The following is a 16,951-nucleotide window of genomic DNA, read 5'->3' as shown; positions in this document are numbered from 1 at the left end:
ATGTATTAAAAATTAAAACTTGCCTAAGTATATTATTTCACTTTCCCCCCCAAAAAAATCATTCCTAGAAACTTACTAGACTTGAATTTAATTATTAATTTTTAAGTTTTCATTTTCTTTCTCTCTTTTTCAATATGTGGGATTGAATTCAGAAACTTTGCTCTGAGATATATTCTTAACCCTTTTAAATTTTATAACTTGGAAAAAGGATCTCTTTAATTCACTCTGTTGCCACAGAAAATCGTTTTGCCTCAGTTAGCTGGAGCCATTGGTTCCAGGCATGCATCATCACACATCACTTTTGCATTTGTTTCTATACACAAAATAAAAGAATAGTATATAGAGAGTAACTCCTGTATACTACTGCTTGTGATTTATTCTCCTTTCAAATCTGGCAGATACATGAAAGCTTTCTATTTTTTCAAAGTAATACAGAGCGTGCCTTGATTACTCCCCTTACTTCACTTATTTCATCTATATCAAAACTTTATAAATTTTTCCCAGATCTTCAATGAATAACCTCATAGTAGGAAGCTAACATGATTGTTGAGTCCCAGGGAAATACATATGAAGACACACTGAAAGAGAAACTGTTCCGTTCTTGAGCCTTTCCATCTGTGAACGTGCTTTCTGCGGCCACCGATTTAATTTTTATTGTCAAAGGAGTATTTCAGTAATTTAACTTTGATATCTTTCAAAACCATTACAGGATATATCACTACATATTTCATGATTTTTAAATGTTGCAAAGATCAATTTTCACAATTTTTTTATAAGCAACTTATGACTGAGGTGTAGAAAAAGGTTTCATTTTTTGTGATAATCTTGTATTCCATAGCTAGGAAATTCAATATCATTTTATTTATTTATATGAATTTTTTGCTTAGAAACTATTGTCACTGGAAAATCCTATCATTCGTATTTCTCCCTTTTTTCATATGTTTTCTGTATTGCACTGCCCATGGTGTAAAGTGTGGCAGTAGTATGGTAGTGGATGTTGTTATCTCATTGTTTCTTTCCAAAATGAACCACACATTGTACAGTGTGCTGCAGGATAACATAAACACGAGTACTGGGGCAGTTACAGACATTCTCCTGTAACTTATTTGGTAATAAATAATTTTGAAGTCTTTAAATCACAGTGATGTCCAACTTTATTTATCACCATTTAGTAGCATCAGTTTTATTTTACTAAGCGCTGGTACATTGACCTATGTTTTATAAACTGAGTTTGCGCATGATATGCCATCCCTGAAATACACACCTCAATTTGGAATAGGACATGTGAATTTAGTTTAAAAAGGAGTGCCGATTGTGAACTTTGTTACTTCTAAGAATGCTTTCAGCTATAAGTAACCCAATTTATTTCCTGACAAAATGACTTGATTTTCCTCTTTTCTCCTGCTTTGAACGAATGAGGTTAACATTAATATATTTTTGAATGCTTATAAATTTCACTGTTAATATTATTAATCAACAAATATTTGAAGAGAAGTAGTACACTACATATTCCTATAGGTTAAGAGATATGGTAATATGGAGATACTATTGCTATGGAGACTTAATTTTTTCTTAGGACTGTTTTGCTGTTTTCCTGTGATTTTATAGATTTCAAGTCATAGAGTGCTATGAAATTACTTTTTTTTTTTTTTTTTTTTTGGTACCAGGGATCGAACTCATGACCTCACACTTGCCAGGCAGGTGCTTAAGCCACTGAGCTAAATCCTTGGCCCAGTTACTTATATTTTCATAGGAAAATTTTCCATATAGCAGTACTAGTGGGGAAATTTCTGTCATGTTAGATTTAAATTTTTCTTTCTTTTTGATGAATTGTACTCAGAGTTGTTGCTTTTTGTTACCAGAATTATTTAATTCTACTCATTTTCTCTTTGTCTTAATTTTTTAAATATTACTTTCAGATTGTGTCCCAACTTTCACTTCTTGTTTAATTTTTTCTTGTTTCTAATGTGTAATGAATATTTCTTTTTTTAATTGGAGATTTTTTTGTACCAGGGATTGAACTCATGACCTCCTGCTTGCCAGTATGTACTTATGCTGCCAAGTTAAATCCCCAGCCTGTAGTGAATATTTCAGATGCAGAACTTCAGCTTTTTATTTAAATACTGAACAATACAAAAGCATATAAAATGTAGAATGAACATTTATCTCTGTGTAGTATTAGCTTCAATTATCAGGATTTTCACTTTCATATGATTTTTAATTTGTGCTTTGATCTAGTCTATACCCTATACATGATTGAGAATTATTCATATCAAAAGCAAGTATTAACTGATATTAATGGGTGCATTATTCTCTATATGGGAAAATACAGCATTTTATAAAAAGTACCATATTCCCATACTTTGTGGAGAACATATTTTCAAATAACTACATAACACAGTACATAATCAGACTTGATGTATTTCAGAGAACATTTGAAATCATAATAAATATATTTTGAAATAAAAACTTGTATCAGACACAAAAACAAATTAGAAAATATTCAGTTGGAAGATGATTCCACCATGTCATGAATCATAGGAAATTTAAATACTTCCAAAGTGGTACTTATGGTATGGAACAGTTTTTCACACTGGATTATTACAGATTTTATACAGTATGTTTCAATCCTCATCCTCATTTTATCTGTTTTAATAACATGGTATTGTCCTTTAGGTTACTTGACTAATCTATCAATGGTGACTATGTCATTTTTGCTATTTCTAGTAATCCTAGAGGAATAATGCCACCTCTTTTTATTCTGATATAACACTAAAGCTATGATTTCTGTGAAACTGCCCATGACACCTTCCCAAAATGTATGTAACTTTTAAAATCCCTTCTTCTGTGTGCATGTCATCCTTACAGTTCTGTAGTACAATCTTCAATTTATGCTATATTCTGTCTCACCACTCAGCTATGCATTCTAGCAGAATGAGGATTAAGTCTTAAGAATTGGACTGTATTCTGTTATAAGCATTTTATACATCAAAGACATCCCCTTGTCTCCAAAAACAATTCACTCTCTGTAATTATCTGCTTTGTATGACAAATAGCATCAGCCACTGGAAAATGAAGTTATGCCTGACCTTGTCTTGACTGTAATCTTGCTGTGATTCCTAAGGTTGTAAGGAGTTGCCTTTAATCATGCTCCATGTTAAGCTTCATGATGCAGATGAAACTTAGATGCTGTGGGGTAGGGGAAAGAGCTTGTCTTCAGAAAAGAATGCTTTTAATGGACCAGAAAAGTAATTCAATGTTGGTAGGTGTGGAGGTACATAAATGCTATTCCAGAGAATTAGTGGGCTGAGACATGTTTTTTGAATTTTTGAGGGAGTCTGAGGAAATTAGTGCTATTCTGTCCTATAATAACAATAAAAGAAGCTGGGGACATAGATCATTGATAGAATACATTTTGGGTTAATTCCTAGCTATATAACAAATAAAAACAAAAAAAGATTAATAATGGAACAAAAGGACAAATGAATTTGAGTGCGTTTCAAAGGGGTAAATGTGATTTCCAACAAGGCAATAGTACTCAGTATAACAAATAATTTGGTAACTGAAAGAAGGATTTTATCATCAGTGTCCTCTGCAAGATTTTTTCCATTTCCTAGACAGAGTGAACATAGAATTCAGTGAGAATGTGTCTACAGAACATGCTCCTACCTGTGTGACTGGGGGTCTCATTGTCTGCACAAGGGGTGCAATCAAAATAATAGGCAGCTTTTCCCCCCCCCGAAGGCTTTTTCTAAATCTAGGATTGCAACTCTCACTGCACACTGAGCAAGGAGTCTATGGAAAGAATATGTTAGCAACTTACACTTTTGATTCTTCAGAACTACAAGAATAAATTTTATTTGAATACATACATAAAAATATTTAATTGCATGCTAAATTTATTTCATAATGTGAAACATATATTTACAAAAATATGATTAAGCAAAAACATTTCTTTCCTACTCATTAGAAAGTTTATTAACAATTTTTTTCAAATTGAAAATTTAGTTACTCACTTTCCATATGTGACCACTGAATGAGCAGAATTGGGAACACAAAACCTGTGACAGTGTTTCATTACTTGTGCTTAAGGAAGTGTGTCACAATTAGGTACAACATACCTCTGTAACTCCTGTGGTCCACTCTATTGTATCCTCAAGGAAAGTCATTTTTTTGCCATGTGGACCATGCGATGAAAACTTTCTTACTTTAACCTTAAACCTAAAGCCTTCTGGAAAATTCCAAAAATTGAGGATATCATACTCTGAATCCAGTTTCCCTCCGTCATTTGGGTTCAATTGGTCTCCAGCAGGATTGGAAAATTTGATCCCTTCAGAAAGGGATGCAGCTAAGAGAGAGACATGATCTGTGTGAATAGAGCTCTAGGATAAAGCCAGAAAATATAGATGAATGAAAGTTTCTAAGTGTCATTAATCCCATTTACATAAAGCAACTTAAACATTGGTGTCTGTTGAATTGGAGCACATGAATTTTGAAGGACTAAAATTTCATCATATTCAAGGAATGTTAGTCAGTTTCACAAAATAGTACTCCATAAAAGCCCATTTAAATAAGGTCTATAGTTGGATCATGTAAAAATAACTGTGGTATCTAATTTTCTAAAACCCACAAATTCCACTGTCTATCTGACTATTCCTTCAGTATCTATCAATAGAATGAGTTCATCCATACCTGAAGAGTTTGCAGAATTAAATGACATTTAATTATGTTCAATATCAGGTATAATACAATTTAGTTTATAAATAACTACAGGTTTTCCAGTTGCCCATAAGAAAACCATAGAACATGTTTTCATGGGTCTGTCATTGAAATCCTATAGACAAAAACAGTGAGCTGTCCTCTGGTAACTCAGCCAGTGGCTCCTTGATTGAGGATAATTTTTACTAAACTCAAGAATTATTCCCTTAACAATAAGTGTGAAATATAATGTCATGTATTTTGTAGAAATGGTTCTAATATTCTTGGGTGAAACATGTTGAAAACCTTGAGAGAGACACCTTGATGACACTGCATGCCATCCCAAGGAAGACACATTACTTGCTGGGGGGGGGGCATCCTTTGTGTGTTTTCCATTGGTGGTCTTTGTAATTCTTTGAAAAGTATTGCATGGAGGGCATGGCCACAGGGTACACAGCATTGTATGTATTGTAGCTCTTATCACTCATGTTGTGTGTTATGGATTAAGAACTAGTGGTCAACTTAATGCCGGCTGGATTACATTAGCATGGTACTGAGTGTAGATGCTCCACCTGAGGAAAGTTACTAGCATAAATAGGTGGAGAAGGAGAAAGAGGTTGTTGAGGCGTTGAGGCATTAATGCATTGTTGCATGGAGCCATTGTGGGTTCTCCTATGAGTTGCTATTTGAGCTGTTGGTTTTCCTGGAGAAGCTCTAGTCCTCACATCAAGCATTGCTTCCTGGCTCTGGAGGGGAAGACTGTGCTGCTTGGACTTCAGGATGAACTCATCACGCTGGCTTCCTGGCATGTACCCGATTGTGCTTGTCATTGGAGGAGCTTGGGGCTCTGTGTTGCTGAGGATGGCTGTGGTGCCTTTCAGGACAGCCCTGGTCTTTGTTGTGAGTGTGATTTTTCAGCTCCAGCATAGAACCCTCGTCCCACCAGCACAGCTCCTTCACCCTGCTGGCATAGACTTTCTGGCTTCCACCCCTGACCTTTGGGTCTTCCCAGCACGGATCCATAAAAGAGACTGGCATGTATCCTTCTTGTGGGCTCTGGCCCTCCAGTTGGACTTGTGGGATGCCTTGTCATGAGCTCTGGGTTTTCATCTGGACTCATGTGGGACATTGCTGTGGGATTTAGGCCCTTGACTAAATATTCTATGTCTCTGGTGTTGCAGATAGGTTTCCTGCATTTTCTTGTGTTAACTCCTGGTGACCATTATAAAAATAATATTATAAACTCCATGTCCTTATTCTAATTGTTCTCTGCACAACCCCTGACTACAACACTGTGTCATCAATGATTTGGAGGCAACCAAATCGCAGAGGCATTAGGCGTACAGTTCACCAATGTGCAGTCACACTCAGAGGATGAACAATGGAAATTCTTATACCAATATGTAAGCAGATAAGTGTCTTCTGGTTATTTGAAAGGAGTAGCTTCCTGGACAAAATTTCAAAAACCTGAAATCTCTTCATGGTTGTGTGAAAAAACAAGAACACCATGGAATGGGTCAAGTATGAAATTTCTTCCATCCAGGTCACCATGCCATTTTGAGTTTGTCATTTTGTACTATGTTGTAGTTCACATCATTTGGACTATCAGTATCATAGCAAATACCACCACATTGACTGATGTTTCTGTGGTCAGAATTTCATATTTCTTCCTGGTTGAGAGATACGACACAGCCACAGTTGGGACCATTTTCACAAAGGCTACACAAACTCTGTTCCTGTCTGTCTCAGCTCTCACCTTGGAGAAAAACTGAATTTCCTTCCTTATGGCCTTCTGTGATGAGCAGGCCCACCCAAGGTCCAGGGGAAATGAAGCTTCAAGGACACCATGGCAAGGGCCAAATGTGTGTCCCTTGGAGCCACCTGATAGCGTGAAGGATACTTGACACTGTCAGTCCATGTGAAATCAAATGAGCCAAAGGTAACTTTAAAAGAAAAGAAAATTGAGCAATGCACTGAAGTGTTGGTGGAAAGCACAGTAGTAAGCCTGAAGCATACTGAGTAACATCTAAAAGCTGTAGAAGGAGACACATGTTCTTCCCATCTTTCTAAATTTTCTCTCAGGAGATAGTTTGAAAATGAATTACTCAGACATCCCCCAATTATATTTCTTTCCCTTTCCTCTCCTCATTGATCCAAAAAAGAAAAATAAAAGAAGTTGTGTGAAACCCCCAAAGCTTCTGTGTACAGACTCTGGTTTATTATACCCTTTGAAAGCTGCCAATATTCCCAGTCTTATTTTTAACCCTTCATGATCTTGAGAGTTGGTGCACTATGGATGTGCTTCCCTCATTCCCTGTCCCACCTACCCTCACCTGTGGAATTCTGTAGAGTTCCAGCAGTGGGCCAATCTCAGCTGAGGTTCCCCATGGCATTTCTGTCAGTACTGCTGCATACTTGCTTTCTCTCCTACATGTGTAATTAGGGATCTCATGTGGTCCTGTGAGCAACATGAAGATATTCTCTAGTATCCTCCAATGACTGTAAATGAAATTATGGAAGTCATAGCCCAGAGAAATATTGGGCAAAACTCAATTATTTCTGTTGATCTCTTCTATGGAAAAAGTGAAGGCAAGTAGTTCTGGTAGTTTCTGGGTGTAAACCTGCATAGAGAGTGCAGAGATCCTTAGGGAAAAGACTCAATCAATGATTATCTTCCATTTCGACCCAATACCATTTATGACCTGCATGCTTGAGTTCTTTCCACACACTCATGTAACTAGAAACTAAGTGTGAATATGATGATATTAGAAGATTAGCTTTTTAGAAGGTAATTGGAATTAGATGAATCCTGTTTCTGAGGTTCACATGAGGAGTCTAGTGTTCTTACAGGACTCTTGAGTGACTTGTTTCATTATGATGTTATGTAAGCCATCCAGTTAACAGCCTTGGTATAAAACAACAAGACGGCAAGTCACTGTGAAAATGGGTGATGGTCAGAAATACAAATTCAAATTTTCCGCTTTCCAGGGATTCATGACACAGGAAATTGCTCCACCCTTCCCCTCCTCAGAAATTTCTGTAAGCATACTATTTACAAAGTACGATCTCCTTTGAATATTGTGGAATAAAGCTGCTATAGCATTTTCACTTTCAAAATTTTCAAAACAATATTTCTTTGTTAAAATCAGAATTACTTAATGTTGCTATGGAGTTTGTAATCCAAAGAATAAATATTCAGCAAGGTAGGAGGGAAAAAATGAAGAAACAAGCAGATATTAGCATCCCATTAGGAATAATATTATTTGTCTAATAAACAAAAGTTTCTGACACAGGTGCCAAACAAAAATTAAGTAACTGAGAATAAAAAATGATTTCCAGTATAAAATTATAAGTAAAATCCTTTGAGAAAAACATGTATAATATAGCAACATCCTTTACAAAATGAGACATATTAAAAGATCTAAAATTGTAGAAAATATATAAAAGCACTAAAAAGAACATTTAATAAATGTTAATATTAAAAAATTCTATTAGTATTGCCAGTACTCAGAAACATTGACAAATATTACACAAGTGCTCTGGAATTTTCAAAATCTTTAATAGTGAAACTGTTTCAGAACATAAAACCAGCATGTTATTTAGAGAAAAAGCAACAGAAGTTATAGCTACATCAATGGGATAGATTATAAAAAAGTAACCTGTTTATTTATCTCTATACATCTATCTGATTGCCATCTATCCTTATCACAAGATTTCTTTTATTTTAAAAAGAAAAAAGTCAGAAAAGAAAAACAAAAAGCAAAAGTGATAACAACAAACCCAAAACAATAACAATATAGGTCTTCAAAACAGAATGAAATAAATTTAGCAATGGTTGTTACATTGCATATTGTTATTTTTTTTCAAAGAAAGAAAGAAAAAACAATTAAAAATAGAAAAACAGAAAAAAGGTAGAACAATACAGAATTCCAAAAAAATTAACATCATAAAATCGCTAGTTGATACATTACACATTGTCATCTTAAAAATAGTTGCCAAAGTCACAAAATCAAAGCATAAAAAGTGCTAGACACTCAAACATTGACAGTATAAACCCTTCTGTTCAATTATCCAACAGAAATTCAGTAATATGGTCATCTGTCTTACACAGGATACATACTGTTATACCCTTTAGAGCACTTTCCTTCCCTTTCACTTTTACAATATCAAATACATTTTTGGATCTTATTATTATGTCAGTTTTTATTAATTTTTAAACTAGAGAGACAATGTAATATTTACTAATATGAGTCTTGTTTATTTTACTAATGAGAATATTCTCAAGTTGCCTCCATTTACTTATAAAGACCTCAAGACCATCCTTTTTAACAGCTGAGTAGTATTCCATTGTCTAAAAATACCACATTTTTTCATCCACTCTGATGGGCATTTTGGTTGTTTCCATGATTTAGCTATCACAAATTGCACAGTCTTGAACATGAGTGCACATATATCTCTGTGACATGACCTTTTCAATTTTCCTGGGAAAATACCTAAGAGGGGAATAGCTGGATTGAATGGAACCTCCAATCCTATTGTTTTGAGGAATCTACATACTGATTTCCACAGTGGTTGTACCACTCTGCACTCCCACCAACAGTAGAGAAGTGTTCTTTTTTCCCTGCATCCTCTCCAAAATTTGTTACCAGTTGTTTCCTTGATGGCAACCATTCTTTCTAGAGTGAGCTGAAATCTCAACACTGTTTTAATTTTCATTTCTCAAATGACCAGTGATGGTGAACATTTCTTCATGTATTTATTTGCCATTCATATATCTTCTTCTGAGAACTGTGTGTTCATCTCCAATGCCCATTTTTTGGAGAGGGTCTTTGAATTTGGGGGGCTTGATGTTTTTCAATTCTTTATATGTTCTGGATATAAGTTCTTTGTCTGAGGGATTGTTGGCTAAAATTCTTTCCCATTCTGTGGGTTTTCTTTTCACTTTGTTGGTGATTTCTTTTCAAGTGCAAAAACTTTTTAGTAATATGAGATCCCAGTTGTTGATTCTTTTAAATATTTCCCATGCAGTTTGTTTTTTATTCATGAATTCTCTCCCTATGCCTATGTCTCCAATATTTATACCTAACTTGTCCTCCAGTAGATTTAGTGTTTCTGTTTTAATACTTAGATCCTTGATCCATTTTGACTTTAGTTTAGTGTAGGATGATAGGCATGGGTCTATTTTCAGTCTCTGGCATGTGGAATGCCAATTTTTCCAACACCATTTATTAAAGAGACTATCCTTCTAGTGAACATGTTTAGCCCCTTTGTCAAATATAAGGTGGCTGAGTGTCTTTGTAGTAGTGTTTGTATCTTCTAATCTGTTCCACTGATCCTTAGGTCTATTTCTTTGCCAGTACCATGCTGGTTTTATCACTGTGGCTTTGTAGTATAGTTTCAAGTAAGGAATTGAGATGCTTCCTGCCTTGCCTTTGTTGCCCAGAATCACCTTTGCTATTCTAGGTTTCTTCTGTTTCCAGATGAATTTTAGGAATATTTTTTCTAGATGTATAAGGTACATTGATGGTATTTTGTTTGGGATTGCATTGAATCTGTATAACAGTTTTGGGAGCATGGCCATTTTCACAATGTTGGCTCTTCCTAATCAATAGCAAGGACTATCCTTTCAGTTTGTAATATCCTCTTCAATCTCCTTTCTTAGAATAGTATAATTTTCAGCATACAGATCTTTTACATTCTTGGTTAGGTTGATCCCTAAGTATCTGATTTTTTTAGATGCTATTTTGAAGGGCAATATTTCCATAATTTCTCTCTCAGTGAGATTTTTGTTTGTGTACAAGAATGCTATTGATTTTTGAGTGTTGACTTTGTATCCTACTATGCTGCTGAATTTATTGCCTCTAGTAGTCTTTTAATGGACTTTTTGGTGCCTTCTATGTATAGTATCATGTTGTTTGCAAATAATGATAATTTAACTTCTTTCCCTATTTTTATTCCTTTTATTTTGTCCTCTTGTCTGGTTATTCTGGCTAATATTTCTAGAACTATATTGAATAGGAGTGGTGATAGTGGACATCTTTGTCTTGTCCCTGCTTTTAGAATGAAGGCTTTCAGTTTTTGTCCACTTAGTATAATGTTTGCTGTTGGTTTGTCATAAATGGCCTTTATGAGATTGATATATACCATCTATTCTGTGTTTCTGTATGGCTTTTATCATGAAGATGTATTGGACTTTATCAAAAGCTTTGTCTGCACCAGATGATTGTTTGATTTTTATTTTTGACTCTGTTGATATGGTGTATTACATTTATTGATTTGTGTATGTTGAATCATCCCTGCATTCCTGGAATAAATCCCACTTGTCAATCTTCTTGATGTTTTGCTGCATGCTACTTTACTGAGATCTTTGCATCAATGTTCATTAGTGAGATTGGTCTATAGTTCTCCTTTTAGTTGAGTCTTTCTCTGGTTTTGCTTTCAGAGTGATATTTGCCTCCAAGAATGATTTAGGGAGGATTGCTTCTCTTTCAATTTCATTGAAGAGTTTAACAAGTATTAGTAGTAAATCTTTAAATTTCTTATAGAATTCAGCTGTGAATCCATCAGGACCTGGGCTTTCCTTTGTTGGTAAGTTTTTAATCAGGTTTTCAATTTCAGCAGCTGATATTTGACTATTCAAAATTGTTATATCTTCTTGATTGAGCTTTGGTAGTTCACATGTTTCTAGAAATCTGCCCATTTCCTCTGTGTTTTCCACCCTATGTGAGCAGAAATTTTCAAAATAGGTGTTCATGATCTTTTGAATTTCCATGGGATCTGTAGTAAATTCCCTCTTTTCAGTCCTGATTGCATGGACTTGAGTTTTTTTCTTGATAAGGTTGGCTAGAGGTTTATCAATTTTGTTTATTCTCTCAAAAAACAAGCTCTTGGATTCATTACTTTGTATTTTTTTCAATGGTATTAATTTGTGCTCTAATCTTTACAATTTCCTCTCTTCTGTGAGTTTTGGGTTTGACTTTCTCTTCCTTTTCTAGAAGGTTGAGAGGTAGCATTAGGTTATTTATTTGTGCCCATTCTGTTTTCTTGATATGAGTATTTATTGCTATATATTTCCCTCTTAGGACTGTTTTCATTGCATACAATAGGCTACAGCCTATTGTTGTGTCTGCATTTTCATTGTATTTTAGGTATTGTTTTATTTCTTCAGTGTAACCCACTGTTTGTTCAGAAGGTTGTTACTTAATTTCCTTGTATTTATGCAGGTTTTGCAGGTTTTTTGCCATTGATTCCCAGTTTTAGTGCACTATGATCAGATATTATGCATGGCTAATTTCACTCTCTTTGCATTTACTTAAGAATGTTTTCTGAGTTAATATATGGTATATTTTGGATAATGTCCCACGTGCAGCTGAGAAGAATGTATATTCTGATGTGGTTGGGTGGAACACTTTGTAAACATTCACTAAGTCCATTACTTCACAGGCATGATTTAGTTCTGTTATTTCTTTGCTGACTTTTTGTGTAGTTGATCTCTTTGTGACAGTGAGGTGTTTAGGTCAGGTCTCCTATTACAGTTGTGTTGTTATGTATTTGGTTTTTTGTGTCCATTAGTACTTGTCTTATATAGTTAGGTGCTCCTATATTTGGAGCATATGTATTTATGGTTCTTAGTTCTCCCTCTGGTAGTTTTCGGCTTACAAGGATATGGTGGCCTTCTTTATCATTTTTAATCATGTTAGGTTCAAAGTTCACTTTGACTGCAACAGAATAACTACCTCTCCTTTTTTATGGGTTCCTGTTGCATAGAACACTGTTTTCCATCCTTTGGCTTTTAGTCTATGAGTTTCTTTTTGAGTTAGATGTGTTTCTCAAATATAGCATATTGTGAGGTTCTATTTCTTGATCCATTTTGTCAACCTGCTTCTTTTGACAGGTGAATTGAGCCCATTTACATTTATGGATATCATTGATATGTACTGGCTTGACTTTGCCATGTGGTGTTCCTTTTGTTGATTTCCCATTTCCTCCCTTGTTTAATTTCTTGTCCAACCTGGTGGTTTCTTTCTGTTGCTCTGGACATTGTCATCATTTTTACCTCTATCTTGCATGTCTTTCAGTACTCTTTCTAGGGTTGGTTTGGTGGATGTGAATTTCTTCATTTGTTATTTATCATGGAAGTATCTTGTTTCTCCATTAAGTTTTAAATACAGTTTTTCTGGGTAAATCAGTCTGGGTTGAAAGTTGTTTTCTTTTAGAGGTTGAAATGCTTCACTCCAAGCTCATCTTTACCTGAAGGTTTGTGCTGAAAAGCCTGCTGTGTTTCTAACAGGCTTTCCTTGATAGGTGAGTTTTGTCTTTTTCCTATCAGCTTTTAGTATTCTGCTTTTATGCTGCAGGGGATCTTAATTATTATATGTCTGGGTGTAGATTTATGTTGATTATGACTGTTTTGCCTTCTACATGCCTCACTTATTTGTATATCAGATTTTTTTCTGCATGTTTGGGAAATTTTCTGCTGTTACTTCTGTGAATAACTTAGTTATGTCCTTTGCATTGTTTCCTGCATCCTCACTAATGCCTATGAGTCTTACATTGTTTCTCTTGGCATCATCTTGAAGCTGCTGGATTGTCATTTCATGCTTCTTTGTTGTTTTTTTAGGTTCTACCTTTTCACGGTTACTATCTGCGATCCTGTCCTCAGGTTCTGAAATTCTATCCTCAGCTTCATTTAAACAGTTTTGCCAGCTTTCAATAGAATATTTTTCTTGGATATCTCTTTGAATTTGTTTCATGGATTTTGCTTGTTTTCTACATTGTTCATTCAATGTTTCAATCAATTTCCCATGCTCCTCTATTTTTAAAATCTATTTCTTCCCTAGCTATGTTAAGCAAATCCTTTACTAACGTTGTAATTTCTGTCATTATGTGAGACATTACTTCCAATTTCATTTCCTCTATAGCCTCATGCATTTGTTTCTACATTTGCTATCTTTTCAGAGATTTCTGGCATATGACATTTTTAGGTCTTTTGACCTTGAAAGTTTTTTTTTTTATTTTAAAGAGGGTAAGATTAAACATAATGAAACAGAACAAAACAGGTCATAAGGAAATAATTTTAAGAAACATGGGTTTCAAAGCAAGGCCACTGGAGATCTTCACTATCTATCTTATTATCTCTAGATTTTTTCCACAGAGTTGTACCCATCTTCATACACATTTAACACATACTGAATCTTTTAGAACTAATCTAATCATAATAAGACAATGAAGGTTTTTTAGGTCTTCAAAACCTGACATTGGGGAGGTGAATAATGACTGCCATAATGTCTCTCTTTCTCTTTGAAGTAGCTGTCCTTATCTTTACATGTGCTGAAATTGAAAATAAGGGACTAGACTAATATTACTTTGAACAGTTAATAATAGTATTGCTAGATTTTATATTGTAATGCTACAGAATTAGCACTGGGTATCTTAGTGTCTCTTCTTCAGAGTATCTGTTCATTTCATAGTGCATTATATAATCTGTTCCCATAAACCGTTTAGAAACTCTCCCCATGTGTGAATCTCTATGTGTATATCTATCCTTTCTGTATTAAAGGGAAAAACAGATCAAAGCAAGACAGCAAAACAAATTTCTAGAAAAACATGAAATGAAAAAGACATATAAAGCCACAATATTAGGTGATCTACAGTAGTTACTATGCTTTCTCTTATTTTCTTTTTTTAAATTTTTTTATTTTATTTTTTATTTTATTTAAGAGGAAAAAGAGAAAAACACAAAACAAAACAAAGCAGTGTAAGGTTACACATAATACAGAACTACAAAAAAAACATAACAGTAAGAAATCACCTGTTAATAGATTACATATTATCATCTTGGAAATAGTTGCTCAAATCACAGTATCAAAGAATACAAAGTAGACATTCAAACAGAGAGACTGCAAACAGCTGTGTTCAATGATCCAAAAACGTTAATATAGTCAGCTATTTAACACCCCTAAACACACTTGCTGTTATATCCGTTAGAGCTCTTTTTTTTTCCTCCCTCTATTTTTTAAAACAAAATTTACATATTTTGGATTTTATTACTCCTTAGTTCTTATTACTTTTTTTGGGGGGGGGGAGAGAATAAAGTCAAATATGGCAAAACAAAGCTGTCAGTCAAAACCAAGGATAGACATAGCACATGATGTAGAACAGAGTACAAGGTTATTAACAATGGTTATCAACGTTGTCTCTTGTTTCCTTAAAAAGAATTGTCTATCTCATTAGATTTTATAAAGTTGAACAAAACAGTAGAGAACAAGACCAATAAAACTTAGGCATTGTAAACATTACAGGACTTCCAAAGGACACAATAGTCAAACCAGAATGGGTATCTTAGTGAATCTTATTGCCTTCAAAGTAGTTGCCTATACCCTCAAACTTGATACTATCGCACAGAATGGAACAGAGTCTAATCAGTCAAAACAAGATCATGGGAGTATTACAGGACTTCAAAACAAGTTAATAGGAAATCAAAAAGAGTTACTATTATATATCCTAATTTTTTAAATTTTTCCCTTAATTAAAATAAACATAAGAAATAACTAAATAATTTTTTAAAAGAATAGTAGTTACCATAGTGTCTGTCTTTTTCCTTGAAATATTTGGATAAAACTTCATATACTATAGCTTCAAATATTTCCATATCAAGAAGCCCAGAACAAAGCCTTTCTAATTAATAAGTGAAAATTTTATAAGGCTTCAAGGCCACCTAATGGGGAATCATGATTACCACATATTTTTATATATTTGAATCATTACTTACATTAGGGAAACTATTTGGTATTCATACATGCGAGATTGATTTATTTCACTTATGAGTATGGTCTCAAGCTGCGCCCATTTATTGATAAATATCTCAATGTGATCCTTCTTTATAGCTGAATAATACTCCATTGAATAGAAATACCACAACTTTTTTTATCCATTCCTCAGTTGATGGACACTTGGGTTGTTTCCAAGATGTGGCGATTACAAATTGTGCTGCTATAAACATAGGTGCACATATATCACTGTGGTATGATGCTTTCAGTTCTTCTGGGAATATGCCTAGAAGTGGAATAGCTGGAATAAATGGGATTTCCAATCCCAACTTTTTGAGAAATCTCCAGACAGACCTCCACAAAGGCTGTACCAGTCTACACTCCCACCAGCAGTGCAGGAGAGTTCCTTTTTCCCCACAGCCTCTCCAGCATTTGTTGTTGGTTTTCTTGATCCTGGCCATTCTTTCAGGAGTGAGATGGTATCTCAGTGTGGTTTTGATTTGCATTTCTCTAATGACCAATGATGATGAGCATTTTTTCATGTATTTATTTGCCATTTGCATTTCTTCATCTGAGAATTGCGTATTCATCTCAGATGCCCATTTTTGGATTGGATCTTTGAATTTTGGAGGTCTGAGTTTTTTTAATTCTTTATATGTTTTAGACAAGAGTCCCTTGTCTGAGAGAGAGTTCACTAAAATCTTTTCCCAGTTTGTGGGTTTTCTTTTCACTATGCTGGAGATTTCTTTTGACATGCAGAAACTTTTTAATAAGAAGTGGTCCCAGTTATTGATTCTGTGAAGTATTTCCCGTGCAGTTTGAGTCCTGTTCATGAATTCCCTACCTACTCCTATGTCTCCAAAGTTTCTACCTATTTTGTCTTCCAATAGATTTAGTGTTTCTGTTTTAATATTCAGATCTTTGACCCATTTAGATTTTAATTTAGTACATGGTGATAGTCATGGGTCTAGCTTTAGTTTTCGGCAAATGGAGAGCCAGTTTTTCCAGCACCATTTATTAAAGAGACTGTCGTTCTTCCAGTGAACCTGCTTGGCTCCTTTATCAAAGATAAGGTGGTTGAGTGTGTTTGTAGTTGTGGTTGCATCTTCTAATCTAATCCATTGATCTTCAGTTCTGTTTTGATTCCAATACCATGTTGATTTTACTACTGTTGCTTTGTAGTACAATTTCAAGTCAGGGATTGTGATGCCTCCTGCTTTGTCTTTGCTGCTTAGAATTGCCTTTGCGATTCTAGGTCTCTTCTGGTTCCAGATGAAATTTAGGAGTGATTTCTCTAGATCTATAAGGTATGTTGATGGTATTTCTATTGGGATTGCATTGAATCTGTATAACAGTTTTGGGAGAATGGCCATCTTCGCAATGTTTGTTCTTCCTATCCATGAGCAAGGGATGTTTTTCCATTTTCTGAGATCATCTTCAATTTCCTTTTTCAGTGTATTATAGTTTTCACTGTATAAGTCTTT

The sequence above is a fragment of the Cavia porcellus genome, unplaced genomic scaffold, assembly GCF_034190915.1.
Source record: "Cavia porcellus strain 051 isolate PalLab524CR breed Dunkin Hartley unplaced genomic scaffold, mCavPor4.1 scaffold_17, whole genome shotgun sequence".
Classification (NCBI taxonomy): Eukaryota; Metazoa; Chordata; class Mammalia; order Rodentia; family Caviidae; genus Cavia; species Cavia porcellus.
The sequence above is the reverse complement of the archived record's forward strand: the minus strand, read 5'-3'. Positions refer to the sequence as shown.